The following is a 6,616-nucleotide window of genomic DNA, read 5'->3' as shown; positions in this document are numbered from 1 at the left end:
GCTGAAATTCTTACACGGATTTTTGTAGTTGTACTTTAAATGCCCACAGGTGGATCTACGTTTTTTTTCTAGGAATTATTTATGAGATTCTTATGGGACTTTCTACAGGAATTTCTTAAAGTTTCCTCCGGAATTTTCTGTTGATATTCCACCAGAAGTTGAGAATTCCTTTAGGTATTCATGCAGAAATTTCTCCTAGGATTCTTTCAGGAATTTCTAAAGATATTTTTCTTCTTTATTTTCTACAGGATTTCTTGCATGAATTCTTCCGGATATTTCTCAGAATTCTTTTGAAGATTTCTCCAGGAAGTTTTTAATTAGGCTTGTCCACTTTTTTTAAAAATGTTCTCTCAAGTCCATCCCCATATTTTGATTGGCATCCAAAAAGAAGTGACTGGTCAAAACTTCAGCCAAATCCTTTGAAATTAAGAGGCCCAAAGCATGATTGCTCCCGAAAAGCTAGTTTTTAGGATACATTAGGCTTTCACGAATTTTAATAATTTTCGCTCAACTTCTACATGAAAGTCTCTTTAATAAAGACAAATCAATCAACTTCTACATCATTGATGCCAAGGAAGCAAATGACCAGCAAAAGCAGCTACTTCTTTTTGGATGCCAATTAAAATATGGGGGTAGACTTGAGAATCAGAGGACATTTTTATATTTCTTCAGGAGTTTGACCAAAATGTTTGTTGGGTTGGCATCACTGCTCCCAGTATCGTGTGTATTATAGACAAACGGAAGTGGATGTTTCTAGATTAGAACACTCAAATTAAGGGTGAATCCATCATATTGTTCGTACAGTTGAAAATCGGAATTTTTGACACGCGAAAATCGATTTTTCTCCCAAACCGTGCGTCGGACGTATGTCGGGCGAAGCACGCTGGACAGAGGGCCAGATCCGCTATCCAGTGCACTACGTCCGACGTTGGGACTCACGTATGGAATTGGAGAAAACTCGAATGTCACGTGTGGGGAAATTTCGGGTTTCAACCGCGACGACAATACTACAGTCCCTATCACTTCAAAAGTTTTTTCTCGTCCCTCAACATTTTCTCCAATTTACACAAATCACACCCCTTTCCCTCAACCATATGCCTTCTTTAGGGAACATCCATTTAGTACGTCACGCTAAACTTGAAAATGTTCATACGTACTTTTCTGTGACGTACTTTATGGATGGCCCCTTACTGTTTATGTTTTGTTTCCCGAACCCAGAACCTTTTTATTTGTGGGCTTCGTGGCCGTGCGGTTAGCGGCGGCATTCGTCTAGGCGTATCGTAAGCTTCGGAGTGTGGGTTCGATTCCCGCTCCAGTCGGTTGAAACTTTTCGTCAAACGAAAAATTCATCACTGGGCCACTGGGTGTTCTGTGTGTTGTCCGTTGTCTAGTGTAAGTAATGTGTTCAGTCTGTGCAGCCTCTGGCTGAAGACGGTGTGAATAGTCTTTTTAGTTCGAAATTGACAGACAAGTGCCCCGATCTTATCAACCTAAAACACTATCAGGATCTTATTGAATACTGTCGAGGTCCGTACTTCTTCAAAGCCAGGAAAAGATACACGACGATAACGTATGAATGGTTTTATTTGAACGTGTGATAAGGATAACGGTTATGATAGGAATGAACAGAAAAAGTTGGACGTTTCATATCGATGGTTGCTGTGATCTATGATTCAACGATTGCTAGATCCTCAACACCCCCTCTCAATCGGTGACTCCGATCCTATTTCTAAGATACTGAAATCTGGAAACATCCAAAGCCTTAGTTAGAAGGTCAGCTTGCTGCTCGGCGGAGCTGATTGGTTCAATTTTGATGGTACCGGCAGCTACGTGGTCCTTGATGAAGTGATGCTTGATATCGAGGTGTTTGATCCGTTTCGACTCAGCATTCTTTGCCAATCCAATGCAGCCTCGGTTATCTTCGAAGATGATCACAGGGGCTGTCGATGGTTTGCACTTGAGGTCTTCCAGTACGCCGGCCAACCAGACTCCTTCTGAAACAGCAGCACTCAGTGCAACATATTCCGCTTCACTCGAGGACATTGAAACTGTTGATTGTTTCCGACTTGCCCAGGATACCGTTGAACCGAACACTTTGAACAGGAATCCGGTTACTGATTTTCGATCTTCTGAATCTGAAGCCCAGTCAGCGTCCACAAATCCTACGAGTGGTCTGCTATCTTCGTGTCTCTTGAAAACTAATCCCATAGTCGTTGTACCTTTCAGATATCGCATAATCCGCTTCAACGCCTGCCAGTGGTCCTCCGTTGGTGACTGTTGGAACCTTCCCATGTAGCCAACTGGGTAACACAAATCGGGTCGAACGCATAACATTTGATACATCAGGCTGCCTAAAGATTCCCTGTATGGCTGAGAAGTACGGTTTCCATCACGGCTTAATTGAAGACCTTTCTCCATTGGGTTTTTGCTGGGATTACATTCGGCCATTCCGAACTTCTCCAGGATTTTCACGGCAGCAGCCTCCTGAGACAGCTTCAGTTCTCCATCGCGTCGGTTGTATTCCAATCGCATTCCCAGGAAAAACTTTGCTTCACCGCAGTCGGTCATTTCGAATTCCTCCGACAGACGGCGCTTCAGCTTCTCGATGGTCCGAATATTCCTGCCTGCTATGAGCAGATCATCTACGTAAAGCACCAAGTAGACTTCGTCGCCTTCAGTTGTGGATACATAGAGACAGTAGTCATGATTTGATCTTCGAAATCCTAGTTTCAGCAGTGTGGAGTTGAACTTGTCATTCCAGCATCGTGGTGCTTGTTTCAGGCCATACAGCGACCTCTGAAGCTTGCATACGTGGCCTGGACTTGCTTTTACGCCTTGCGGTACTTCCATATAGAGATCCTCTTTCAGCACTCCATGGAGAAAAGCCGTTTTGACGTCCATCGTGTGTAGATGAAAAGCTTGATTAACAGCAACAGCCAGAATTACGCGAACGGTGGACAGCTTGGCTACTGGTGCAAATGTATCTTCAAAATCAATCCCCGGACGTTGTAGGAAGCCTTTGACCACTAGTCTCGCCTTATATCGAACTTGCTGTCCGGTCTCGTTCTGCTTCAATCGGAAAACCCATTTTGATTTCAGTGGCTTCACACCGGCCGGACACGCTACCAGTTTCCATACATTGTTGGTCCTCATGGAGTTCAATTCGTCATGCACCGCCTGGTACCACCGGTCACGGTCATCACGAGCGCTGATCTCGTTGTACGTATCGGGCACATCTGATAAGGAAGGAGGGCTAACAGCATCGGCTTTAAATCCAGTAAGATAATTTAGGAACTTACCGGGAAAACGGCGCTCCCGTTCGCCGCGCCTCGTGGACTGCTCGCCACTAGGGCCAGAAGACAAGTCCAGATCTGAGTGCGAAGGGAGCGCAGAGTCATCTGGATCCGATGCATCCGCATAATCGTTTCCGGGAGGGACTTGAACATCATCGTCATCTTGAGCATCATCGTCATCAGGTCCTACTTGAATGGCATCTTCAACGGCTGGTTCGGTGTGCTCTTCCCCCTCATGCTCATAGATTACGGGTACGACTAGCCTTTCTTCAATGGTGTTCTCTTTGGTCCATGGAAAACAGTTTTCGTTAAACTTGACGTCACGAGCGATTACGATTTTTCTAGCATCCTTGTCCCACAGCCTGTAGCCATTGGGCGCGTATCCGACCATGAACAATTGGCGACTCTTCGCATCAAGTTTCTTCCTGTGTTGATTCGGTATCCATGCGAACGCTTGACAGCCAAAAACACGTAGTTTCTCCAGGCTTGGCTTCTTCCTATACCAAAGTTCAGCTGGTGTTACGTTCCTTGGTACTGCAGAAGTTGGGCTTCGATTCACAATGAACACGGCCGACAGCAAAGCTTCACTCCACAACGACTTCGGAGCCTTGGACCCAATCAGCATCGGTCGTACCTTTTCGATTAGCGTCCTGTTGAATCGTTCCGCAACCCCATTTTGTTGGGGTGAATAGGCTACCGTCGGCTCGACCTGGATTCCCATCGCTTTGTAGTATTTCTTCTGGTTATTCGAGCAGTACTCTCGTCCCTGGTCCACGGTGAGTTTGGAGATCTTCGTTCCGCACGCCGCTGTAGCCATCGCTTCGAATTCCCGAAATGTTTCAAAGACTTCCGATTTTCTCCGTAACGGGTACACCACAGCAAAATGGGAATGATCATCGATGAATGTTACAAAGTAGCGATGTCCTTCCCAAGATGGCGGGTCGATTGGTCCACACACGTCCGAGTGGATTCGTTCCAAAGGACGAGCTGCCCTGTCCCTCGTTCCGTTGAACGGCTCCCGGCTGTGCTTCCCCAGGACACACACGTCGCAGAACTGGATCTTCTCCGGCTTGAAACGAACATCGCGGGCCAACTTCTCGCGCACCAGAGTTGCCATTCCAGTGTCACTGATATGACCAAGACGACGATGCCAGAGCGTGGCGCTGTCCACTTCAGCCAAGCTTGCGCTTCCCCGTTCCACCGATAGTTCCAGTACGTAGAGATTACCTCGCAAAAATGCCGTCCCGATCACTTCATCATTCATCTTGAGCGTCACAACCTTCTCGTTGAAGAGTACTTGTACGCCAGCCTTGGTGAGCTTCTTCACCGACATGAGATTCTCCCTGAGGGTCGGAACGTACAGGACATCTTGGGCTTGCATCCGAACGCCACGGTTGCTCATTCCACTGATGACACCTGCTTCCTTGGCAACTAGGGATTCTCCGTTCTTCGCTACGTCGATGTATACTGGTTGTTTCAATTCTCCAATGGATGAAAAATGCCGCTTCGAGTTTACCATATGGTCGCTGGCTCCTGAGTCCAGCAGGAATTCAAGTTTCTCACCGCTTTTCTTCATGCTTGCTGCACTGTCCGCCATGAAAACTACTGATCTTGATCCGGTGGCGACGTTGGCGTTGGTCTTCTTCCGGCAATCCTTCTTCATGTGGCCGCGTTTGCCACAGGCATGGCATTTTCCGTTGAACTTGTCGCTTCCTTGCTTCTTCCGATGGTCCCGATGGTCACCAGCAAATGCAGTAGGGGTTTCATCGTAACTGTGCATCCGATCCAATCGTTTTGATTCGTCGCTCAGCAATCAGCTCGTAGGTTAATTCGTTTTCTGGCAAGTTCTCCAGGGCCGTCATCAAGGGGTCATACGATTCCGGAAGAGTCAAGCTTAATGCAGCACAAACGTCGCTTTCTTCAAGTCTTGAACCAGCTACTCGGAGCTGCCGAATGAGATCTTCGAACTTCAGAAGGTGGGCGCGCAACGATGTCCCTTCCTTCAACTGAAGACGCGCTATCTGCTTCCTGATCACCGTTTGCTTCCCGGCCGACTTCTTGGCAAATGTATCTTCCAGAACTTTCCACATTTCCTTGGTCGTAGACTTGTCGCGGATACATCCAAGATATTCGTCCGAAATCAGGCTCACCAGCAGGGACTTTGCCTTGCAGTCCATGTCCCTAAACTTGTCTGCTTCTCCGGCGTCCGCTGGAACATCCTTCACCACAGCGTCCCAAACTTTCGAGGCTTCGAGGAACACTTGTACGCGGAACTTCCAAGTATCGTAGCCGCTTCCCGAGAATTGTGGAATTCCGTGGACGGATACTTCTTTCTGCTTGTCACCCATAACCTGTCGAGGTCCGTACTTCTTCAAAGCCAGGAAAAGATACACGACGATAACGTATGAATGGTTTTATTTGAACGTGTGATAAGGATAACGGTTATGATAGGAATGAACAGAAAAAGTTGGACGTTTCATATCGATGGTTGCTGTGATCTATGATTCAACGATTGCTAGATCCTCAACAAATACAGCATACAAAGGGAATGTCCAAAAATTACGTCACATTTTGAGAGGGCGGGGGGATGCAGCAAATTGTGATGACCCATTAAAACTTCAGAAAACTTATATAAAAAGTGTGACTAGGGGAAGCAGCAAAAAAAGTTTTTTTACGTAATTTATGGACGATCCCTTATTCGAATTTCTGGCTACGCCACTGCTTCATGAAAATAAAATAATAATATATTTTTATACGTTTTTGAATTTTGATTTTATTTTTATATGCGATTCGATTATCCGGAGAATTCGATTATCCGGAGTGAAATAAAAATCGATACTCCGGATAATCGAGTCCGACCTGTAGTATGCGATAAATTAGGCGCAATTTAATGAAAAATTGTCATTTTGGTCACCTTGTCAGCCTCTTGGCAAACGAGGGGTCCATCAATTTAACCCAACCAAAGTGGTTTTCATCCTTTTTTTTATCATATTCTAGCGAATAAGCAAGACATTTTGAAATCCCAGACTTTATGTAAATGGCAGCCTGGTTTAAGCGAAAATCACCCAAATAGCCATCATGAATAGCATAAATATCCACCAAATCAATTTTTGAATATGAATTCGCATTATCATGGTCTGCCTGTGCCGATTTGCACAACGCAACATGTTTCGCATAACACACAAGCTCATTTCCTCAATACTCAATCATTTTAATGTTGGTGTTATTCTTGAATGATGAAATCATTCATATCCCTACAGCATATCAATCGCACAACCACAGATAATGGCTAAGAACGTTTAGCATAATGTACATTCTGTTTC

Source organism: Aedes albopictus, chromosome 3 (genome assembly GCF_035046485.1).
Source record: "Aedes albopictus strain Foshan chromosome 3, AalbF5, whole genome shotgun sequence".
Taxonomy (NCBI): Eukaryota; Metazoa; Arthropoda; class Insecta; order Diptera; family Culicidae; genus Aedes; species Aedes albopictus.
The sequence above is the reverse complement of the archived record's forward strand: the minus strand, read 5'-3'. Positions refer to the sequence as shown.